At 39.1% G+C, this 25886-nt stretch overlaps 1 protein-coding gene across 1 annotated transcript in view; it reads left to right on the forward strand.

Moving 5' to 3' along the window:
* PELI2 (pellino E3 ubiquitin protein ligase family member 2) overlaps positions 1-25886 on the forward strand; it is a 214227-nt gene that overhangs the window by 52747 nt on the left and 135594 nt on the right. The gene's annotated exons all lie outside the window — the stretch shown is intronic.

Here is a 25886-nt window from a genome sequence, read left to right on the forward strand (position 1 = left end):
CCCTCCCACCCCTCCCCACCCCTCCCGTCTGTCCCCCAGTCCTCACCCCATAATGAACCACTGATTTAGGATATAGTGGAATCAGCATATTATCAATTTAGAATAGTTATGGTTGAAAGATAAGTGATGTTCTTTATCCTGAAGAGAGTTTTTATGTTAAATTTTGATATAAACCTAAGATTTGCTGTTTCCCTTCTGTTACTTAAGGAGTGTTTTCACATAATCTACATGTACATGGAATTGAATTTGTGTAATTATTAGAAAGATTGGAAGTAAACAGAGCTAAGTGCTATAAGAAGTCTATGATACATAGTCCTCTTGTAAGTTTGAAGTATATAAAATGTTCATTTTTTTATGATTATTTCATTTGTTTTTTGATATATAAGTGGAGGGGAACCCTGAATTTCCATTCTGGCTGATATAGTCTATTAGATTATCTTTTAATTAAATACATTACTTAATGTGTAATATAGTTTCCTTTTTATTTATTTATTTATTAAAAAAATTTTTTTTTTTGCGGTATGTGGGCCTCTCACTGTTGTGGCCTCTCCCGTTGCGGAGCACAGGCTCCGGACGCGCAGGCTCAGCGGCCATGGCTCATGGGCCCAGCCGCTCCGCAGCATGTGGGATCCTCCCGGACCGGGGCACGAACCCGTGTCCCCTGCATCGGCAGGTGGACTCTCAACCACTGTGCCACCAGGGAAGCCCATAGTTTCCTTTTTATAAAATAATTATATTTACCTGAGGTATTTCATATGGAGCACTGGCTCTGCATGTTTGTTTATCATAATAGGTTTGGACCATGTGGAATAAATAAGAGACTTGCTTCCCATTTTTTACTGAAAACCCATGGTTCAAAGAGAAATGAACAGCTTCATGGAAGCGTATGTGGTATTTATACTCAGTCTTAGCAACAGATCACCTCTGTTAACATTGTTATAAAAAGTTCCTGTTGTTCTTTCTGAGGCAGCGCCACGGCAAAAGTTTGTGAGAATGTGCCAATTCAGATTGTCCTGTATTAGGGAGGGAATGGTTAGACGAGAAAATATCAAACACCAGGGAAACAGGAAAGAATAATACATAGTGGCCACGTTTTAGGCTAGAAAAAGGGAAATAAAGTGAAAGTTTTAGGAAGGAAAGGACACTTGACAGGGTAAACAAAGGAAATCAGCCTTACAAAGATTCTGAGAAAAGGAGGAAGTGAAATGGCCACAGAATCTTGGAAGGTCAAGGAAGTATGAGAAATGTTTTATAGTCCCAAAATATTTGGAGGGGAAGGATACCAAGACAAATGTTTTTAAGCATGTGATGATGCCAAAAATATTCTGATATTATAGACACGGTCTTTATAATTTTGTCTATATGTTGATATTTATCTTTCCTTTCTCTGGCTCTGTGCCTTTTTACATTTACTTTTTTTTTAATCCAAATTTTATATTAATACAATGGCTTCAGATATTTAAAAAAAATTTATAGACATCTTCCGTTACACAGGCTTCATGTTACAATAGAATATGAACTATATCCTCCGCTAGCTACTATTAGAAGATCGTGGCTCTTCCAGACTCATTAGCCACCTCCATCTCCAGTTTTAGCTTTTTCTGTTTTACCTTTATACCTAGATTTTAGCTGACGTTATTTGGATTATAAGTCTTTTGGAAGCTGTCTGTCTAAATCTGTTTTAAGAAACATCGCTGAGAGTAGTATAGTAGGGACAATTGGGTTTTGGGCTTTTTAAAAAAATAAGTTTATTTGTTTATTTTTGGCTGTGTTGGGTCTTGGCTGCTGTGCGCGGGCTTTCTCTAGTTGTAGCGAACGGGGGCTGCTCTTCGTCGTGGTGCGCGGGCTTCTCGCTGCAGTGACTTCTCTTGTTGCGGAGCACGGGCTCGAGGCGTGCAGGCTTCAGTAGTTGTGGCTCGTGGGCTCTAGAGCACAGGCTCAGTAGCTGTGGTGCACGGGCTGAGCTGCTCTGTGGCATGTGGGATCTTCCCGGACCAGGGCTCGAACCCATTTCCCCTGCACTGGCAGGCGGATTCTTAACCACTGTGCCACCAGGGAAGTCCCAGGTTTTGGTCTTATACCCTGTAAAAAAAAAAATACATTCTCAGGGCCTCCGTTTCCTCATTTATAAAATGAGTTAGCTATGGGCAGAAGCCATGTTAAATCAGGAAAGATACTTTGGTTATAAGCAACAGAAATGATTCTGGCTGAAACAAAGCAAACATGGAGACATTATTAAAGGTTAGGGTAGGCACAGCTCTCAGAATCGGGGGAAAATCTGAGTAACCAGGTTTTGTGAGAGAAGAGAACCAGAGTATCCACAGGAGTTAACATAGATGTTCTTTCCAGGGTGTTATAAAGTGGCTCCAACTACCTTCAGTCACTTTGAAAGGTTTTTAATTTTCAGGAAAGAGAATCTGATAGGCCCGTACAGGGTCAGTCAACCATGTCCAAGGGAGATGAATGGACCAGGCATATTTATTGTGAGCTGATCACTTACCCCATATCGCCTTTCTCTTATTTATCTTGGTACCTGTATGTTGGGGGCCTTGTGCATAGTATGTCATCCTACCTGAACCTAGCACCTTAGTCACAAATCCCTCCCTCCTCCTGTTCCGCCTCAAGCTTCCATCCCCGGACCGTGTTGCCCGGACGCTCCTGCTGCCACCTGCTCTGCTGGCCCCCTAGACAAAGTCTCTTAGATATTTAACCTTTTCTTCAAATGCTCCTTCTACTACCTCACCTTAACTGAATCCTGGTTTTTCAGTAATATGTCCTTTTTCCATCTTTTCCAGTTCATGGCATTAGAAATGATTTCATTTTGTTTCCATTTCAGTCTCTTCTTTTGTAACCCTACATTATTCATCTAAGCTGTCTCTTCCCCTGCCTCCTGCCCTCACTGACCTATAGATCACCCTTCTGCATGTTTCGCTGACTCCGTCCCCACCTTAGTCTCTGTGACTCCCCAGGCTGTATTCAACCGAACATGAGCATCCGCGGTGCATACTGCTGTAACTCTTTCAATTTCAAGGACTGTCACTTCTGTTCCACATTTCCCACAGATACAGTGGACCTTATAGCCCATTGTCACTTGTAAGTTACCATAACCTCCAGTTCATTCTACTCGTGTACACATATACTCTCCTTATCAGATTTCATCAGAGCATCCAGCCCTTTAGCCTGTCCTTATTTGCCACGGTTGTTGGCCCACTTGGCTCTTCCAGTTATGTGTTAACTTCACCCCAGATTCCCTTTCTCACCCTTCTTTGTGCATCCCTGGCTCTGGGCCCTTCCCAGGCCCTGCCGGATTGTTTTTCTCATCTTCCTTCTCTCTCACCCTATTTCCCATCAGAAGGCCAGGGTGTGTGGTAGTACGTGGCAGAGGCTGTTTGATCGGAACCAGCAGTGCTTTCCTGTGAAATTGGTGATTCTGCAGTATTGGTAATGAAAGGGTCATCTTTCACTGGAGGTGTGCAAGTGAGCTCTGGAAGGGTGGCGTGGTTACCATTGTTAGAATTGGAGTGCTTGGCCTCTGACTATGCTTTTTCTTCCCTCTGCCCCAGTCATTCCTTTTGCCCCACAGTCTGGGGGCAGACCAGGGAGACCCCTTTGCTGATGGCAGTGGCAGCTGGGAAATGGGCCCTCTTAGTCTTCCATGCGTCCCCGTGTCCAAGCTAAGTCAGATGAGGGTGGCAAGTATGTGCCACTGTTGTGTAATTGCTATTTGTGTAATCACGATTTGTGTAATCTTCATTTGTGTACATATTTGCTCTTGAAATAGTAATACTCAAAGATATTTCTTCTGTTATGTAAGGTGTTAAAAGAAAAACCTGAAGCCCTGTTTTACTTTTAGCAGGTCTATTACATAGATATAGGGCATTTAGCAATTTATTCATCCACGTATATTTATCTAGTCCTTTTCTGTGGCCAGCCATCATCTAGGTATTGGATGTACTACAGGGACCAAAACATGTCCGCGTGGAGCTAATTGTCTCGTGTGTAGGCAAACAATAAGTAATCACGTGGACACACATTTATCTGAATATTTTGAAAAGCATGGAGCGGAAAAAGAATGCAGCACTGTGAGAAGAGGAGGCACAGAGTTCAGTCTGGGTGGAAGGGGGAGGATCTCTGAGGAAGTGGCCTGTGAGCTGCGAGCTGAACGGTAAAGAGGAGTTAGCCAGGCGAGCAGGGAGGTCTAGAGCTCTTGGGGTCCTGCTTGGAGAATTTGGATTTTTTTCCAAGGGGAAACATTGAAGGGTGTTTAGCAGAGGGAGTGGCAGAATATGACTGAGAATTTAAGTCGATTTATGCTCGTTCATTTACTTTTTAATGATGTGGGGCAACGATTTTGCTCTTATTTAATCAGTAAACAGTAGATGGTTGTGGTGGGGATGGTGATGCTGCCTGATAAGTAAATATTTTGCTGGTAACGTGGTTTAAATTTAGCAACATTACTGTGGAAAACTCTTCATCATGGTTTTCCCTTCTTAGATTGTGCTTTATTGAAATCTCCTTTTTTGGGTGTTTTTACTTTTAAGAAGTAATTGAATATCACTTTGTTCCAGTTGGCATTATTTCAGAATGGAAAATATCAGTGGTCTAGGAGTGACAGTTCAGAGAAGAATTGGGGCTATTTAATGTAGTTGTTACAACCAGGACTGCTCTTAAGCTGTTCCCACTGGGATGGCTCTACTGCTTGATGAGATATTAAAACTCTTCCTTATCAGGCAGTGAATAATGTAACAGTAACTGGGAGAAGTGGTAAAAACTAATAATACAAATTTCAGTGTGAACTCATTAGTTCAAGCTAATTTTGTAGACTTTAGTGGGGTCTTTTTGCAGCACTCACTGTCTGTCTGTCCAGCCTGGCTCTTAGACACAATGGTGGCATATCTCCACTGCACATTCATTGTGAAGCTGGAGCCTTCTGTTCTTGCAAAGAATCATCTGTTTATCATTATCCTCGATTTTAAAATTGCTACAGCTTTTTTTTTCTTTTTTAACATCTTTATTGGAGTATAATTGCTTTACAATGGTGAGTTACTTTCTGCTGTATAACAAAGTGAATCAGTTATACATATACATATGTCCCCATACCTCTTCCCTCTTGCAGCTCCCTCCCTCCCACCCTCCCTATCCCACCCCTCTAGGTGGTCACAAAGCACCGAGCTGAACTCCCTGTGCTATGCGACTGCTTCCCACTAGCTATTTTACATTTGGTAGTGTATATATGTCCATGCCACTCTCTCACTTTGTTGCAGCTTACCCTTCCCCCTCCCCGTGTCCTCAAGGCCATTCTCTATGTCTGCGTCTTTATTGCTGTCCTGCCCCTGGGTTCTTCAGAACTTTTGATTTTGTTCTTTAGATACCATATATATGTGTTCACATACGGTATTTGTTTTTCTCTTTCTGACTTACTTCACTCTGTATGACAGTCTCTAGGTCCATCCACCTCAATACAAATAACTCAGTTTCGTTCCTTTTTATGGCTGAGTAATATTCCATTGTATATATGTGCCACATCTTCTTTATCCGTTCATCTGTTGATGGACACTTCGGTTGCTTCCGTGTCCTGGCTATTGTAAATAGACCTGCAATGAACATTTTGGTGCATGACTCGTTTTGAATAATGGTTTTCTCAGGGTATATGCCCAGTAGTGGGATTGCTGGGTTGTATGGTAGTTCTATTTTTACTTTTTTAAGGAACGTCCATACTGTTCTCCATAGTGCCTGTATCAATTTACATTCCCACCAACAATGCAAAAGGGTTTCCTTTTCTCCACACCCTCTCCAGCATTTATTGTTTGTACATTTTTTGATGGTGGCCATTCTAATTGGTGTGAGATGATATCTCATTGTAGTTTTTTTTTTTTTTTTTTGCCGTACGCGGGCCTCTCACTGTTGTGGCCTCTTCCATTGCAGAGCACAGGCTCCGGACACGCAGGCTCAGCGGCCATGGCTCACAGGCCCAGCCGCTCTGCGGCATGTGGGATCTTCCCGGACCGGGGCATGAACCCGCGTCCCCTGCATTGGCAGGCAGACTCTCAACCACTGCGCCACCAGGGAAGCCCTCATTGTAGTTTTGATTTGCATTTCTCTAATGATTAATGATGTTGAGCATTCTTTCATGTGTCTGTTGGCAATCTGTATATCTTCTTTGGAGAAATGTCTGTTTAGGTCTTCTGTGCATTTTTGGATTGGGTTGTTCGTTTTTGTAATATTAAGCTGCATGAGCTGTTTGTAAATTTTGGAGATTAATCCTTGTCACTTGCTTCATTAGCAAATATTTTCTCCCATTCGGAGGGTTGTCTTTTCATCTTGTTTATGGTTTCCTTTGCTGTGCAAAACTTTGAAGTTCCGTTAGGTCCCATTTGTTTATTTTTATTTCCATTTCTCTAGGAGTTGGGTCAAAAAGGATCTTGCTCTAATTTATGTCATAGAGTGTTCTGCCTATGTTGTCCTCTAAGAGTTTGATGGGTGTCTGGCCTTACATTTAGGTCTTTAATTCATTTTGAGTTTATTTTTGTGTATGGTGTTAGGGAATGTTCTAATTTCATTCTTCTACATGTAGCTGTCCAGTTTTCCCAGCACCACTTATTGAAGGGGCTGTCTTTTCTCCACTGTATATTCTAGCCTCCTTTATCAAAGATAAGGTGACCGTATGTGTGTGGGTTTATCTCTGGGCTTTCTATCCTGTTCCACTGATCTATATTTCTGTTTCTGTGCCAGTACCATACTGTCTTGATTACTGTAGCTTTGTAGTATAGTCTGATGTCCGGGAGCCTGATTCCTCCAGCTCCATTTTTCTTTCTCAAGATTTCTTTGGCTATTCGGGGTCTTTTGTGTTTCCATACAAATTGTGAGATTTTTTGTTCTAGTCTGTGAAAAATGCCAGTGGTAGTTTGATAGGGATTGCATTGAATCTGTAGATCGCTTTGGGTAGTATAGGCATTTTCACAATGTTGATTCTTCCAATCCAAGAACATGGTATGTCTCTCCATCTATTTGTGTCATCTTTAATATCTTTCATCAGTGTCTTATAACTTTCTGCATACAGGTCTTTTGTCTCCTTAGGTAGGTTTATTCCTAGGCATTTTATTCTTTTTGTTGCAATGGTAAATGGGAGTGTTTTCTTAATTTCACTTTCAGATTTTCGTCATTAGTGTATAGGAATGCAAGAGATTTCTGTGCATTCATTTTGTATCCTGGTACGTTACCAAATTTATTGATTATCTCTAGTAGTTTCCTGGTAGCATCTTTAGGATTCTCTATGTATAGTATCATGTCATCTGCAAACAGTGACAGCTTTACTTCTTCTTTTCCGATTTGGATTCCTCTTATTTCTTTTTCTTCTCTGATTGCTGTGGCTAAAACTTCTAAAACTATGTTGAGTAATAGTGGAGAGAGTGGGCCACCTTGTCTTGTTCCTAATCTTGGTGGATGGTTTCAGTTGTTTACCATTGAGGACGATGTTGGCTGTGGGTTTGTCTTATATGGTCTTTATTATATTGAGGAAAGTTCCCTCTATGCCTACTTTCTGGAGGGTTTTTATCATAAATGGGTGTTGAATTTTGTCAAAAGCTTTCTCTGCCTCTATTGAGATGATCATATGGTTTTTCTCCTTCAGTTTCTTAACATGGTGTATGATGTTGATTTGTGAATATTGAAGAATCCTTGCATTTCTGGGATAAACCCCACTTGATCATAGTGTATGATCCTTTTAATATGCTGTTGGATTCTCTTTGCTAGTATTTTGTTGAGGATTTTTGCATCTATGTTCATCAGTGATATTGGCCTGTAGTTTTCTTTCTTTGTGACATCTTTGTCTGGTTTTGGTATCAGAGTGATGGTGGCCTCATAGAATGAGTTTGGGAGTCTTCCTCCCTCTGCTATATTTTGGAGGACTTTGAGAAGGATAGGTGTTAGCTCTTCTCTCAATGTCTGATAGAATTCGCCTGTGAAGCCATCTGATCCTGGACTTTTGTTTGTTGGAAGATTTTTAATCACAGTTTCAATTTCAGTGCTTGTGATTGGTCTGTTCATATCTTCTGTATCTTCCGGTTCAGTCTTGGAAGTTTGTGCATTTCTAGGAATTTGTCCATTTCTTCCAGGTTGTCCATTTTATTGGCATAGAGTTGCCTGTAGTAATCTCTCATGATCCTTTGTATTTCTGCAGTGTCAGTTGATACTTCTCCTTTTTCATTTCTAATTCTATTGATTTGAGTCTTCTCCCTTTTTTTTCTTAATGAATCTGGCTAATGGTTTATCAATTTTGTTTATCTTCTCAAAGAACCAGCTTTTAGTTTTATTGATCTTTGCTATCGTTTCCTTCATTTCTTTTTCATTTATTTCTGATCTTTATGTTTTCTTTCTTTCTGCTAACTTTGGGTTTTATTGTTCTTTCTCTGATTGCTGTAGGTGTAAGGATAGGTTGTTTATTTGATATGTTTCTTGCTTCTTAGGGTAGGATTGTATTGCTATAAACTTCCCTCTTAGAACTGCTTTTGCTGCATCCCATAGGTTTTGGGTCATCGTGTTTTCATTGTCATTTGTTTCTAGGTAATTTTTGATTTCCTCTTTGATTTCTTCAGTGATTTCTTGGTTATTAAGTAGTGTGTTGTTTATCCTCCATGTGTTTGTATTTCTTACAGATTTTTCCTGTAATTGATACCTAGAATCATAGCGTTGTGGTTGGAAAAGATACTTGGTACGATTTCAATTTTCTTAAATTGACCAAGGCTTGATTTGTGACCCAAGATATGATCTATCCTGGAGAATGTTCCATGAGCACTTGAGAAAAATGTGTATTCTGTTGTTTTTGGATGGAATGTCCTATAAATATCAATTAAGTCCATGTTGTTTAATGTATCATTTAAAGCTTCTATTTCCATATTTATTTTCTTTTTTTTTTTTTTTTTTTTTAGTACTCCATAGTGTATATATACCATATCTTCTTTTTTTTTTTTTTATTTTTTTTTTTTTATTTTTTTTTAAACATCTTTATTGGAGCATAATTGCTTTACAATGGTATGTTAGTTTCAGCTTCACAACAAAATGAATCAGTTATATATATACATATGTTCCCATATCTCTTCCTGCTTGCGTCACCCTCCCTCCCACCCTCCCTATCCCACCCCTCCAGGCGGTCACAAAGCACCGAGCTGATCTCCCTGTGCTATGCGGCTGCTTCCCACTAGCTATCTACCTTACGTTTGGTAGTGTATACATGTCCATGCCTCTTTATTGCTTTGTCACCGTTTACCCTTCCCCCTCCCCATAGCCTCAAGTCCATTCTCTAGTAAGTCTGTGTCTTTATTCCTGTTTCACCCCTAGGTTTTTCATGACATTTTTTTTTCTTAAATTCCATATATATGTGTTAGCATACGGTATTTGTCTCTCTCTTTCTGACTTACTTCACTCTGTATGACAGACTCTAGGTCTATCCACCTCATTACAAATAGCTCAATTTCATCTCTTTTTATGGCTGAGTAATATTCCATTGTATATATGTGCCACATCTTCTTTATCCATTCATCCGATGATGGACACTTAGGTTGTTTCCATCTCTGGGCTATTGTAAATAGAGCTGCAATGAACATTTTGGTACATGACTCTTTTTGAATTATGGTTTTCTCAGGGTATATGCCCAGTAGTGGGATTGCTGGGTCATATGGTAGTTCTATTTGTAGCTTTTTAAGGAACCTCCATACTGTTCTCCACAGTGGCTGTATCAATTTACATTCCCACCAACAGTGTAAGAGGGTTCCCTTTTCTCCACACCCTCTCCAGCATTTATTGTTTCTAGATTTTTTGATGATGGCCATTCTGACTGGTGTGAGATGATATCTCATTGTAGTTTTGATTTGCATTTCTCTAATGATTAGTGATGTTGAGCATTCTTTCATGTGTTTGTTGGCACTCTGTATATCTTCTTTGGAGAAATGTCTATTTAGGTCTTCTGCCCATTTTTGGATTGGGTTGTTTGTTCTTTTGTTATTAAGCTGCATGAGCTGCTTATAAATTTTGGAGATTAATCCTTTGTCAGTTGCTTCATTTGCAAATATTTTCTCCCATTCTGAGGGTTGTCTTTTGGTCTTCTTTATGGTTTCCTTTGCTGTGCAAAAGCTTTTAAGTTTCATTAGGTCCCATTTGTTTACTTTTGTTTTTATTTCCATTTCTCTAGGAGGTGGGTCAAAAAGGATCTTGCTGTGATTTATGTCATAGAGTGTTCTGCCTATGTTTTCCTCTAAGAGTTTGATAGTTTCTGGCCTTACATTTAGGTCTTTAATCCATTTTGAGCTTATTTTTGTGTATGGTGTTAGGGAGTGATCTAATCTCATACTTTTACATGTAGCTGTCCAGTTTTCCCAGCACCACTTATTGAATAGGCTGTCCTTTCTCCACTGTACATTTCTGCCTCCTTTGTCAAAGATAAGGTGACCATATGTGCGTGGGTTTATCTCTGGGCTTTCTATCCTGTTCCATTGATCTATATTTCTGTTTTTGTGCCAGTACCATACTGTCTTGATTACTGTAGCTTTGTAGTATAGTCTGAAGTCAGGAAGCCTGATTCCTCCAGCTCCATTTTTCGTTCTCAAGATTGCTTTGGCTATTCGGGGTCTTTTGTGTTTCCATACAAATTGTGAGATTTTTTGTTCTAGTTCTGTGAAAAATGCCAGTGGTAGTTTCATAGGGATTGCATTGAATCTGTAGATTGCTTTGGGTAGTAGAGTCATTTTCACAATGTTGATTCTTCCAATCCAAGAACATGGTATATCTCTCCATCTATTTGTATCATTTTTAATTTCTTTCATCAGTGTCTTATAATTTTCTGCATACAGGTCTTTTGTCTCCTTAGGTAGGTTTATTCCTAGGTATTTTATTCTTTTTGTTGCAATGGTAAATGGGAGTGTTTTCTTGATTTCACTTTCAGATTTTTCATCCTTAGTGTATAGGAATGCCAGAGACTTCTGTGCATTAATTTTGTATCCTGCTACTTTACCAAATTCATTGATTAGCTCTAGTAGTTTTCTGGTAGCATCTTTAGGATTCTCTATGTATAGTATCATGTCATCTGCAAACAGTGACAGCTTTACTTCTTCTTTTCCGATTTGGATTCCTTTTATTTCCTTTTCTTCTCTGATTGCTGTGGCTAAAACTTCCAAAACTATGTTGAATAAGAGTGGTGAGAGTGGGCAACCTTGTCTTGTTCCTGATCTTAGTGGAAATGCTTTCAGTTTTTCACCATTGAGGACGATGTTGGCTGTGGGTTTGTCATATATGGCCTTTATTATGTTGAGGAAAGTTCCCTCTATGCCTACTTTCTGCAGGGTTTTTATCATAAATGGGTGTTGAATTTTGTCAAAAGCTTTCTCTGCATCTATTGAGATGATCATATGGTTTTTCTCCTTCAATTTGTTAATATGGTGTATCACGTTGATTGATTTGCGTATATTGAAGAATCCTTGCATTCCTGGAATAAACCCCACTTGATCATGGTGTATGATCCGTTTAATGTGCTGTTGGATTCTGTTTGCTAGTATTTTGTTGAGGATCTTTGCATCTATGTTCATCAGTGATATTGGCCTGTAGTTTTCTTTCTTTGTGACATCCTTGTCTGGTTTTGGTATCAGGGTGATGGTGGCCTCGTAGAATGAGTTGGGGAGTGTTCCTCCCTCTGCTATATTTTGGAAGAGTCTGAGAAGGATAGGTGATAGCTCTTCTCTAAATGATAGAATTCGCCTGTGAAGCCATCTGGTCCTGGGCTTTTGCTTGTTGGAAGATTTTTAATCACAGTTTCAATTTCAGTGCTTGTGATTGGTCTGTTCATATTTTCTATTTCTTCCTGATTCAGTCTTGGCAGGTTGTGCCTTTCTAAGAATTTGTCCATTTCTTCCAGGTTGTCCATTTTATTGGCATAGAGTTGCCTGTAGTAATCTCTCATGATCTTTTGTATTTCTGCAGTGTCAGTTGTTACTTCTCCTTTTTCATTTCTAATTCTATTGATTTGAGTCTTCTCCCTTTTTTTCTTGATGAGTCTGGCTAATGGTTTATCAATTTTGTTTATCCTTTCAAAGAACCAGCTTTTAGTTTTATTGATCTTTGCTATCGTTTCCTTCATTTCTTTTTCATTTATTTCTGATCTGATTTTTATGATTTCTTTCCTCCTGCTAACTTTGGGGTTTTTTTGTTCTTCTTTCTCTAATTGCTTTAGGTGCAAGGTTAGGTTGTTTATTCGAGATGTTTCCTGTTTCTTAAGGTAAGATTGTATTGCTATAAACTTCCCTCTTAGAACTGCTTTTGCTGCATCCCATAGATTTTGAGTCGTCGTGTCTCCATTGTCATTTGTTTCTAGGTATTTTTTGATTTCCCCTTTGATTTCTTCAGTGATCACTTCGTTATTAAGTAGTGTATTGTTTAGCCTCCATGTGTTTGTATTTTTTACAGATCTTCTCCTGTGATTGATATCGAGTCTCATAGCGTTGTGGTCGGAAAAGATACTTGATACAATTTCAATTTTCTTAAATTTACCAAGGCTTGATTTGTGACCCAAGATATGATCTATCCTGGAGAATGTTCCATGAGCACTTGAGAAAAATGTGTATTCTGTTGTTTTTGGATGGAATGTCCTATAAATATCCATTAACTCCATCTCATTTAATGTATCATTTAAAGCTTGTGTTTCCTTATTTATTTTCATTTTGGATGATCTGTCCATTGGTGAAAGTGGGGTGTTAAAGTCCCCTACTATGAATGTGTTACTGTCGATTTCCCCTTTTATGGTTGTCAGTATTTGCCTTATGTATTGAGGTGCACCTATGTTGGGTGCATAAATATTTACAATTGTTATATCTTCCTCTTGGATCGATCCCTTGATCATTATGTAGTGTCCTTCTTTGTCTCTTCTAATAGTCTTTGTTTTAAAGTCTATTTTGTCTGATATGAGAATTGCTACTCCAGCTTTCTTTTGGTTTCCATTTGCATGAAATACCTTTTTCCATCCCCTTACTTTCAGTCTGTATGTGTCTCTAGGTCTGAAGTGGGTCTCTTGTAGACAGCAAATATATGGGTCTTGTTTTTGTATCCATTCAGCCAATCTGTGTCTTTTGGTGGGAGCATTTAGTCCATTTACATTTAAGGTAATTATCGATATGTGTGTTCCCATTCCCATTTTCTTAATTGTTTTGGGTTTGTTATTGTAGGTCTTTTCCTTCTCTTGTGTTTCCTTCCTAGAGAAGTTCCTTTAGCAGTTGTTGTAGAGCTGGTTTGGTAGTGCTGAACTCTCTCAGCTTTTGCTTGTCTGTAAAGGTTTTAATTTCTCCATCAAATCTGAATGAGATCCTTGCTGGGTAGAGTAATCTTGGTTGCAGGTTTTTCTCCTTCAACACTTTCAATATGTCCTGCCACTCCCTTCTGGCTTGCAGAGTTTCTGCTGAAAGATCAGCTGTTAACCTTATGGGGATTCCTTTGTGTGTTATTTGTTGTTTTTCCCTTGCTGCTTTTAATATGTTTTCTTTGTATTTAATTTTTGACAGTTTGATTAATATGTGTCTTGGCGTATTTCTCCTTGGATTTATCCTGTATGGGACTCTCTGTGCTTCCTGGACTTCATTAACTATTTCCTTTCCCATATTAGGGAAGTTTTCAACTATAATCTCTTCAAATATTTTCTCAGTCCCTTTCTTTTTCTCTTCTTCTTCTGGAACCCCTATAATTCGAATGTTGGTACGTTTAATGTTGTCCCAGAGGTCTCTGAGACTGTCCTCAGTTCTTTTCATTCTTTTTTCTTTATTCTGCTCTGCAGTAGTTATTTCCACTATTTTATCTTCCAGGTCACTTATCCGTTCTTCTGCCTCAGTTATTCTGCTATTGATCCCATCTAGAGTACTTTTAATTTCATTTATTGTGTTGTTCATCGTTGCTTGTTTCATCTTTAGTTCTTCTAGGTCCTTGTTAACTGATTCTTGCATTTTGTCCATTCTATTGTCCATTCTATCTCCAAGATTTCGGATCAACCTTACTATCATTACTCTGAATTCTTTTTCAGGTAGACTGCCTATTTCCTCTTCATTTGTTAGGTCTGATGGGTTTTTATCTTGCTCCTTCATCTGCGGTGTGTTTTTCTGTCTTTTCATTTTGCTTATCTTACTGTGTTTGGGGTCTCCTTTTTTGCAGGCTGAAGGTTCGTAGTTCCTGTTGTTTTTTGTGTCTGTCCCCAGTGGCTAAGGTTGGTTCAGTGGGTTGTGTAGGCTTCCTGGTGGAGGGTACTAGTGCCTGTGTTCTAGTGGATGAGGCTAGATCTTGTCTTTCTGGTGGGCAGGTCCACGTCTGGTGGTGTGTTTTGGGGTGTCTGTAGACTTATTATGATTTTGGGCCGCCTCTCTGCTAATGGGTGGGATTGTGTTCCTGTCTTGCTAGTTGTTTGGCATAGGATGTCCAGCACTGTAGCTTGCTGGTCGTTGAGTGAAGCTGGGTGCTGGCGTTGAGATGGAGATATCTCGGAGATTTTTGCTGTTTGATATTATGTGCAGCCGGGAGGTCTCTTGTGGATCAGTGTCCTGAAGTTGGCTCTCCCACCTCAGAGGCACAGCACTGACTCCTGGCTGCAGCACCAAGAGCCTTTCATCCACAGGGCTCCTTAATTTGGGATGATTCGTTGTCTATTCAGGTATTCCACAGATGCAGGGTATATCAAGTTGATTGTGGAGCTTTAATCCGCTGCTTCTGAGGCTGCTGGGAGAGATTTCCCTTTCTCTTCTTTGTTCTCACAGTTCCCAGGGGCTCAGCTTTGGATTTAGCCTCGCCTGTGCGTGTAGGTCGCCAGAGGGCGTCTGTTCTTTGCTCAGACAGGACGGGGTTAAAGGAGCCGCTGATTCGGAGGCTCTGGCTCACTCAGGCCCGGGGGTAGGGAGGGTCACGGAGTGTGGGGCGGGCCTGCGGCGGCAGAGGCCGGCCAGACGTTGCAGCCTAAGGCGCGCCTGTGCGTTCTCCCGGGGGAGTTGTCCCTGGATCCCGGGACCCTGGCAGTGGCGGGCTGCACAGGCTCCCCGGAAGGGCGTGTGGCTAGTGACCTGTGTTCGCACACAGGCCTCCCGGTGGCGGCAGCAGCGGCCCTAGCGTCTCATGTCTGTCTCTGGGCTCCGCACTTTTAGCCGCGGCTCGCGCCCGTCCCTGGAGCTCTCTCAAGCAGCGTTCTTAATCCCCTCTCCTCGTGCACCAGGAAACAAAGAGGGACGTAAAAGTCTCTTGCCTCTTCGGCAGGTCCAGACTTCTCCCCGGACTCTCTCCCGGCCAGCCGCGGTGCACTAACGCCCTGCTGGCTGTGTTCACGCCGCCAACCTCAGTCCTCTCCCGGCGCTCCGACCTCCATATTTATTTTCATTTTGGATGATCTGTCCATTGGTGAAAGTGGGGTGTTAAAGTCCCCTACTATGATTGTGTTACTGTCGATTTCCCCTTTTATGGCTTTTAGTATTTGCCTTATGTATTGAGGTGCTCCTATATTGGGTGCATAAATATTTACAGTCGTTAGATCTTCTTCTTGGATTGATCCCTTAATCATTATGTAGTGTCCTTCTCTGTCTCTTGTAATAGTCTTTGTTATAAAGTGTATTTTGTCTGATATGAGAATTGCTACTCCAGTTTTCTTTTGATTTCCATTTGCATGGAATATGTTTTTCCATCCCCACACTTTCAGTGTGTATGTGTCCCTAGGTCTGAAGTGGCTCTGTTGTAGACAGCATATATACGGGTCTTGTTTTTTTATCCATTCAGCCAGTCTATTGGTTGGAGCATTTAATCCATTTACATTTAAGGTAATTATCGATAAGTATGTTCCTATTACCATTTTCTTAATTGTTTTGGGTTTATTATTGTAGGTCTTTTCCTTCTCTTGTGTTTCCTGCCTATAGAAGTTCCTTTAGCATTTGTTGTAAAGCTGGTTTGGTGGTGCTGAATTCTCTCAGCTTTTGCTTGTCTGTAAAGGTCTTAATTTCTCCGTCAAATCTGAATGAGATCCTTGCTGGGTAGCAATCTTGGTTGTAGGTTTTCCTCCTTCATCACTTTAAGTATGTCCTGCCACTCCCTGTGGCTTGCAGAGTTTCTGCTGAAAGTTCAGCTGTTAACCTTATGAGGATTCCTTTATGTGTTATTTTTTGTGTTTCCCTTGCTGCTTTTATTTATTTATTTATTTTTTGCGGTACGTGGGCCTCTCACTGTTGTGGCCTCTCCCGTTGCAGAGCACAGGCTTCGGACGTGCAGGCTTAGCGGCCATGGCTCATGGGCCCAACCGCTTTGCGGCATGTGAGATCTTCCCAGACCGGGGCACGAACCCGTGTCCCCTGCATCGGCAGGCAGACTCTCAACCACTGCGCCACTAGGGAAGCCCACCCCTTGCTGCTTTTAATATTTGTTCTTTGTATTTAATTTTTGAGAGTTTGATTAATATGTGTGTTGGCATGTTTTTCCTTGGATTTATCCTGTATTGGACTTGCTGTGCTTCCTGGACTTGATTAACTATTTCCTTTCCCATATTAGGGAAGTTTTCAACTATAATCTCTTCAAATATTTTCTCAGTTCCTTTCTTTTTCTCTTCTTCTTCTGGGATCCCTATAATTCGAATGTTGGTGCGTTTAATGTTGTCCCAGAGGTCTCTGAGACCATCCTCAATTCTTTTCATTCTTTTTTCTTCATTCTGCTCTGCAGTAGTTATTTCCACTATTTTTTCTTCCAGGTCACTTATCCATTCTTCTGCCTCTGTTATTCTGCTATGGATCCCTTCTAGAGAATTTCTAATTTCATTTATTGTGTTGTCTATCCCTGTTTGTTTGCTCTTTAGTTCTTCTAGTTCCTTCTTAAACGTTTATTGTATTTTCTCCATTCTATTTCCAAGATTTTGGATCATCTCTACTATCATTATTCTGAATTCTTTTTCAGGTAGACCACGTATTTCCGCTTCATTTGTTATGTCTGGTGGGTTTTTGCCTTGCTCCTTCATCTGCTGTGTGTTTTTCTGTCTTCTCATTTTGCTTATCTTACTGTGTTTGGGGTCTCCTTTTCGCTGGCTGCAGGTTCGTAGTTCCTGTTGTTTTTGGTGTCTGTTCCCAGTGCCTAAGGTTGGTTCAATGGGTTGTGTAGTCTTCCTGGTGGAGGCGACTAGTGCCTGTGTTCTCGTGGATAAGGCTGGATCTTGTCTTTCTGGTGGGCAGGTCCATGTCTGGTGGTGTGTTTTGCGGTGTCTGTGGCCTTAGTACGATTTTAGGCAGCCTCTGCGCCAATGGATGGGGTTTTGTTCCTGTCTTGCTAGTTCTTTGGCATAGCACTGTAGCTTGCTGGTCGTTGAGTGGAGCTGGATCTTGGTGTTGAGATGGAGATCTCTGGGAGATTTTCGCTGTTTGCTATTTCATGGAGCTGGGAGGTCTCTTGTGGACCAGTGTCCTGAAGTTGGCTCTCCCACCTCAGAGGCACAGCCCTGACACCTGGGTGGAACACCAAGAGCCAGTCCTCCACACGGCTCAGAATAAAAGGGAGGGAAAAAGAAAAAAGAAGAAGATAAAATAAAATAAAATAAAACATAGAAGTTATTAAAATAAAGATTATAAAGAAAAAAATTTTTTAAGTAATAAAAAAAATAGAACAGACAGAATGCTAGGACAAATTGTAAAAGCAAAGCTATACAGACAAAATTACACACATTAGCTTACACATACACACTCACAAGAAGAGAATAAGGGAAAAAATATATATATATTTTTGCTCCCAAAGTCCACCTTCTCAATTTGGGATGATTCGTTGTCTATTCATGTATTCCACAGATGCAGGGTACATCAAGTTGATTGTGGAGATTTAATCCGCTGCTCTTGAGGCTCCTGGGAGAGATTTCCCTTTCTCTTCTTTATTCGCACAGCTCCCGGGGTTCAGCTTTGGATTTGGACCCGCCTCTGCATGTAGGTCGCCTGAGGGCATCTGTTCTTCGCTCAGACAGGATGGGGTTAAAGGAGCAGCTGTTTCTGAGGCTCTGGCTCACTCAGGCCGGCGGGAGGGAGGGGTACGGATGCGGGGCAAGCCTGCGGCAGCAGAGGCCAGCATCGTTCTCCCGGGGAAGTTGTCCCTGGATCACGGGACCCTCGCAGTGGCAACCTGCACAGGCTCCCAGGAGGGGAGGTGTGGATAGTGACCTGTGGTCGCACACAGGCTTCTTGGTGGCGGCAGCAGCAGCCTTAGCGTCTCATGCCCGTCTCTGGGGTCCGTGCTGATAGCCGCGGCTGGCGCCTGTCTCTGTAGCTCCTTTAAGCAGCGCTCTTAATCCCCTCTCCTCGCGCACCAGGAAACAAAGAGGCAAGAAAAAGTCTCTTGCCTCTTCGGCAGGTCCAGACATTTTCCCAGACTCCCTCCCGGCTAGCCGTGGCGCACTAGCCCCCTTCAGGTTGTGTTCACGCCGCCAACCCCAGTCCTCTCCCGGTGCTCCGACAGAAGCCCGAGCCTCAGCTCGCAGCCCCAGCCCATCCTGGCGGGTGAGCAGACAAGCCTCTCGTGCTGGTGAGTGCCGGTCGGCACCGATCCTCTGTGCGGGAGTCTCTCTGCTTTGCCCTCCGCACCCCTGTTGCTGCGCTTTCCTCTGTGGCTCCGAAGCTTCCCCCCGCCCCCGCCCCCCGCAGTCTCTGCCCGCGAAAGGGCTTCTAGTGTGTGGAAACCTTTCCTCCTTCACAGCTCCCTCCCAGAGGTGCAGGTCCCTTCCCTATTCTTTTGTCTCTGTTTTTTGTTTTTTCTTTTGCCCTACCTAGGTACGTGGGGAGTTTCTTGCCTTTTGGGAAGTCTGAGGTCTTCTGCTGGCATTCAGTAGGTGTTCTGTAAGAGTTGTTCCTCATGTAGATGTATTTCTGATTTATTTGTGGGGAGGAAGGTGATCTCCTCGTCTTACTCTTCCACCGTCTCGAAGCTCCTCTCCTGCTACGGCTTTTAAATAGTTTTTATTTTGGCTTCTTTCATTGTTACTACACTACAATTCTTGAGTAGTAGTGCCTGGTGTTTTGATATTTATAAGTACAAGAATTAATTTTATTATTTTATTATAAATGAAGAGGCAGCAAAGTTTTATTCTTTTAGATATCATAAACGTGAATATTCTGAATCTGTCAGAGAAGATAAAAAAGGAATATTAGAAAGTTGAAGTCCAGAATATCTCTTGATACTATACAGGAATACAAACCTAAGACAGATAATTTGTATTTTTAGGATGAACCACAGTTTGATTATTTTGACAAAAAATATAAATATGAACAACTTATCTTCTTTTAAATTTATTTTTTACTGAATTAAGTTGAATTACCGTCTTGTGTTCATTACTGCTGTACAGCAAATGAACAACCTATCTGTATAACTCAAGAGACTAGCAAAAGAACAAACTAAGCCCGAAGTTAGTAGAAAAAGGAAATAATAAAGATCAGAGCAGAAATAAATGAACAAGACAAAATAGACAATAGAAAAGATTAATGAAACTAAGAGCTGTTTTTTTGAAATGTAAACAAAATAGACAAATCTTTAGCTAGATTCAACAAGAAAAAGAGAGGGGACTCAAAATTAGAAATGAAAGAGATGTTACACCTGATACCACAGAAGTAAAAGGATCACAAGAGACTCGTATGAACGACCATACACCAGCAAATTGGTCAACCTAGAAGAAATAAATTCCTAAAAACATAAAACCTACCAAGCCTGAATCATGGAGAAATAGAAAATCTGAACAGACCAATTACTAGTAAGGAGAATGGATCAGTAATCAAAAACCTCCCAACAAACAAAAGTCCAGGACCAGATGACTTATGGTGAATTCCACCACATGTTTAAAGATGAATTAATACCAGTCCTTCTCAAATTCTTCCAAAAATTGAAGAGGGGGGGACACTTTCAAACTCATTCTATGAGGCCAGCATTACCCAAATACTGAAACCAGACAAGGACACTACAAGAAAAGGAAAATACATGCCAATATTCCTGATTAACATAGAAGCAAAAATCCTCAAGAAAATTTTTTTTTAATAAAGGGAATTTCATATAGAGAACTGACTGTACATTTGCCAGAGGTGCAGAAGAAGAAGTAGAGGTCCTGGAGGAGTATAGAGGAAGAAGGAGTGATACCTAAGGATTAGAAGCTGCTAACATCCCTGAGTTGAAACCCATTACAGCATCTGTTGCAGTTCTATTGGAAACGCTATCTCAGTTGGTTCTGAACACATCAAAAGGTGCTTTTTTTGTGTGTGATCTTTATCATATATCAAGTCTTCTCTTTTTTTTAACTTTTTATCTTATATTGGAGTGGAAGGGTAGCAGGAGGGATAGTTAGGGAGTTTGAGATTGACATGTACACACTGCTATATTTAAAAGGGATAACCAACAAGGACGTACTGTATAGCACAGGGAACTCTACTCAATATCATGTAACAACCTAAATGGGAGAAGAATTTGAAAAAGAATAGATGCATGTATATGTATAACTGAATCACTTTGCTATACACCTGAAACTAACACAACATTGTTGATCAACTATACTCCAATATAAAAAGTCAACAAAATTTTAACAAACCAAATTTAACAGTACATTAAGAGGATCATACACCATGATCAAGAGAGATTTATTCCAAGGATGCAAGGATGGTTCAACACCTGCAGATCAGTCAGTGTGACACACCACATTAACAATATGAAGGATAAAAACCATATGTTCATCTCAATAAAAAAACTCAAAAAAAAATCTCAAAAAAAAGCATTTGACAAAAAATACAACATCCATTTATGATTTTTAAAAAAAACCCAACAAACTGAGTACAGAGGGAATGTACCTCAACATAATAAAGACCATATACAATGAGCCCATAGCTTGTTCTGTAAGATCAGGAGCAAGACAAGGATGCCCACTCTGGCCAATTTTATTCAATATAGTACTGGAAGTGAAGTCCTAGCCAGAGCAGTTAGGGGGAAAAAAAGAAAAAGAAAGAAAGGAAGGAAGGGAGGGAAGGAGGAAAGAAGGAAGAAAGGAAGGAAGAGGGAGGGAGGAAAGAAAGAAAAGAAAAGAAAGAAAGGGCATCCAAACTGGAAAGGAAGAAGTAAAATTGTCTCTATTTGCAGATGACTTGAAATTGCATATAGAAAACCCTAGAGATTCCACCAGAAAACTTTTAGAACTAATAAATGAATTCAGTAAAGTTGTAGGGTACAAAAGTCAAGGTACGAAATTCAGTAATGAATTATCAGAGTAATGAAGAAAAAAATCTCATTTACAGTTGCATCAAAAAGAATAAAATACCTCAGAATAAATTTAACCAAGGAGGTGAAAAATCTATACGCTAAAAACAAAAGTCATTGATGAAAGAAATTGAAAAAGACACAAATAAAATAGAAAGATATTCTGTGCTCATGGATTGGAAGAATCAATACTGTTAAAATATTCATACTACCCAAAGCAATCTACAGATTCAATGCAATCTCTATGAAAATTTCAGTAGCATTTTTCACAAATACAGAACAAACTATCCTAAAATTTATATGGAATTGCACAAGACCCCAAATAGCCAAAGCAACCGTAAGAAAGAACAACAAAACTGGAGGTATCCCATTCCCTGATTTCAGACTATATTACAAAGTAATTACATAGTAATCAAAACAGTTTGGTATTGGCATAAAAACAGATACATAGATCAATGTAACAGAATAGAGAACCCAGAAATAAACCCACACATATATGATCAATTTATGACGAAGGAGCCAAGAATACTGCATGGGGAAAAGATGGTCTCTTCAGTAAATGGTGTTGGAAAAATTGGACATTCACATGAAAAAGAATGAAACCAGACCACATACACAAAAATCAACCCAATGGATTAAAGATTTGAATATAAGACCTGAAACCATAAAACTCCTAGAAGAAGACAGCTTTTTGACATTAGTCTTGGTGATAATTTCTTGCATTTGACACCAAAAACAAAGGCAATAAAAGCAAAAATAAACAAGTGGGTTTATACCAAACTTTAAGACTTTTGCACAGCAAAGGAAACTATCAACGAAATGAAAAGGCAACCTACTGAGTGGGAGAAAATATTTGTAAATCATGTGTCTGATAAGGGATTAATGTCCAAAGTATATAAAGAACTCATATAACTCAATAGCAAAACAAACCCAAACAATATGATTAAAAAATGGGCAAAACATTTTAAAAGACATTTTTCCAAAGAAGGTATCCAAATGGGCAATAGGTACATGAAAAGGTGCTCAGCATCACTAATCATCAGTGAAATGCATGTCAAAACCAGAGTGATATCACCTCGTGCCTGTTAGAATGGATATTATCATAGAGACAAGAAATAACAAGTATTTGAGGGTGTAGAGAGAAGGGAGCCCTTGTACCTGTTGGTGGGATTGCAAAATGGTGTAGCCACTGTGGAAAACAGTATGGAGATTTTTCAAATAACTAAAACTACAATTACCATATGATCCAGCAATCTAACTCCTCTGCTGTGTATGGAAAGGAAATGAAAACAAAATCTTGAAGAAATGTCTGCACTCCCATGTTCATTGCAGCATTGTTCACATTAGCCAAGATATGGGAACAACCTAAGTGTTCATCAACAGTTGAATGGATAAAGATGTGGCATATATGTATATACAGTGGAATATTGTTCAGCCATGAGAAAGAAGGACATCTGGCCATTTGTGACAACATGGTGGGATCTTAAGGGCATTATGCTAAGTGAAATAAGTCAGATAGAGAAAGACAGATACTGTATATCACTTACATATGGAATTTAAAGAGCTGAACTCATAGAAACAGAGACTAGAATGGTGGTTACCAAGGGATGGGGGAAATGGGGAGATGTTAGTCAGTGTACAAACCCCCAGTTACAATTTGAATAAGTTCTGGGGATCTGATGTACAGCATGGTGATTATAGTTAATTATGCTGTTTTATATACTTGAAAATTGCTAAGAGAGTAGATCTCAAATGTTCTCACCACAAAAAAGAAGTGATAATTTTGTGACATGATGGAAGTGTCAGGTCTAAGGGCATGGTGGTTATAATTTTACAATATATAAAATATCAGATCAATATGTTGTATACCTTAAACTTACACAGTGTTATACATCAAACATATCTCATTAAAGCTGGAAAAAATAAACATAAATCAGTTTTCAAAAAAAATTAAGAAAATAACTTCCCCAAATATTTTATCAGAGTATTTCTAAAGCAAAGGAAAAAGTATTTATGAAATACCAACACAATATACTGTATAGTTTAAAGTAACTTTCTGACTTGAAGTATTTATTAAGACTTCAAAAAATAGTTTTTATACAAATGTATCATGGCAGTTAGAGTTATGGTTCTGATTGTTGTAAAACATATCTATCGAGATGAGAGAACAACTTTTTGGAAAACTTATAAATCAGGGCAGTAAAATTTTAGCCATTGACAAAGCTCCAACCATTTCACATAGAAGTGGTTTAATAATTTACTTAAAATGCAGTATTCAGGACTTTGAAGATAGGTGATGGTTTTTGTTGATTTCATGGAGCTAAAAGGAACAACATCTGAAATATATTAAACTTTATTGTCATACTCAAGAAAAATGGTCTCAATGATAAATATTTACATGAAAACTTTATGAGTTTTGTACAGGTGGTGCAAGTATAGTGCTAAGGAGAAAAAAGTCTGAAATTCTAGAAAAACTTCTGGATATTTTTATTTGAGGTTTTATTTGTTACTTTAGTTATCTCTGGATTATGGCATAAAAAGATAGAAACCAAATAAACCACTTAACAGTTTTTCTTGATATTTTTATATTTGTGAGCTTATGTTATTTAATAACTGGTATTTATTTGATATACCTAAGAACTTGGAATTGAAATAACGAAATACGGTTGATCCTTGGACAACACAGGTCCACTTATACGTGGATTTTGTTTTTTCAATAGTCAGTACTGCAGTAATGCACAATCCACAGTTGGTTGAATCCCTGGATGCAGAGAAGTCATGTATATGGAGGGCTGACAATAAGATACTCAGATTTTTGACTGCATGGAAGGTCTGTTCCCCTAATCCCCATGATGTTCAAGGGTCAACTGTATTAGCCTTTGGATGGACAGCCTGGGTACTATTGATGCAAATTCAGTTTGGAAATCCTATAAAGACTTGCATATTGACTTTAATAGAAATTGTGAGATAGCATTTGAATAATTACATTTTTTAGAGATTTAGCTTCATTACATACTATTCTAACCATTCTTATTTCTTTGGTTTTATAAGAAAGAAAATTTCTGATTATTAAAATGGATAGATTTCTTTGACAAGTAATAGATAATAGAACATATAAAACAAAATACAGGAAGCTGTGGTAGAAAAGCAGAGAATATTAGAGAAACAAGCAAATTTGAAATAAAGTAAAATATTCCAAGAGAAAAATTATTAAATTATCCAACAAGTTACATGAAAATACCCTTATTTGATGACAGATCTGAAGAGTATAATTAACTTTTAATAACTTCTTTTTAATTTATTGGTTCTTAGAATTTGGCCAGTTGATTGTTTTCAAAGCACCACAGATTGAAGGTGAACAAAATTTTGTAAAAGTAAGCTAGATAATTGAATATGACAGTTCAATAAGTGATTTTCATGATGGTGATAGAAATAGTGAATATTATTAAGGCTAGAAAAAAATCTAATTTAATTGACTTTAGTTCAGCATGAGGTGTAATATAAGATTTACCAAGAACAATCTTATGGGGAAAATCTATATATCAAGACTCATCTTCTGTCAGTTAAATAGGGGATGTTACTGGAAGAGTTTGGTTTGTTATATTGAATCATAGCTCAGACATTACTTAGCTGTGACAGATATACATCAAATAAAGGATCACACCAGTATTTTCTAACAATTAACAGATGAGTTAGAAATTATTAGCATGATTTGATGAATGGTTGGTGCTCTAACTTACAGTTTTATACTACGTGTAGTTCATATTTAGAGAATAAATGGGAATGTTAAAAATGTTTTGATTTATATGCTTAATAGTTTTTGTTATAATTCTGATTGTTAAATATTGTCACTCCGGACATGAATAATTTTTTTAATACATCTGTGATTAGGTGATTATCTCATTTTATGTTTTACATGGTGTGAGTTTTAACATCAGTAATTGGTTATTATTAACTACGTAGTACATTTCTGTAAATTTTGACTCAGTACTTTTAATGATGTTTTTCTAAAGTTTTTGATAGTTGTTATTGCAAATAGTGTTAAGTGTAGCAACTTGTGAGTCTCTCTCCCTTCTTGTTTTTTTGGTTTAGTTTTGTTGTTCACAAAGTAAACAACAGTAGGCTTCTTGTTTAAGTACCTTTTCTTTCAAATCACCTAAATAAAGTGTTGAGATTTTCTTACTGCCGTGTTTAAGCGAGGCCGCTTGACTTGTACTGGTACTTGTACTTGACTTAGCATAATTAGCACCATTTTCCCATTCAGATTTGTGTGAGTGCCTTTAAGGTAGGTTCTAAGATATTTTATAGTACTTTTAAAATTAAAGTTTGAAGTGTGATTCACTGCCTACTGAGAATAATTCCATGAAGTTGAAGACTATTACATTTTTCTTAGTTTCTGCAATTAATATAGTTTGGCACTGACATTTTTGTTTTCTCTAACCCTTCTTCCAGCATATATAGTTTCCTCGTCTCAAACACTGTAACGACTCGGGTTTTTTTTGTGTGTGCAGTATAATTACAAGGTCATTGCTGCCTTCCCTTCTGTTCATTGATATTTAATCAAAACTTCTGCTTTGCTGTGTGCTGTGGGCAGAATTATTCATTGGTTTCTAGCAAAAGAGACGTTTTTGTCTTCTTTAGGA

The sequence above is a fragment of the Orcinus orca genome, chromosome 2 (genome assembly GCF_937001465.1).
Source record: "Orcinus orca chromosome 2, mOrcOrc1.1, whole genome shotgun sequence".
Taxonomy (NCBI): domain Eukaryota; kingdom Metazoa; phylum Chordata; class Mammalia; order Artiodactyla; family Delphinidae; genus Orcinus; species Orcinus orca.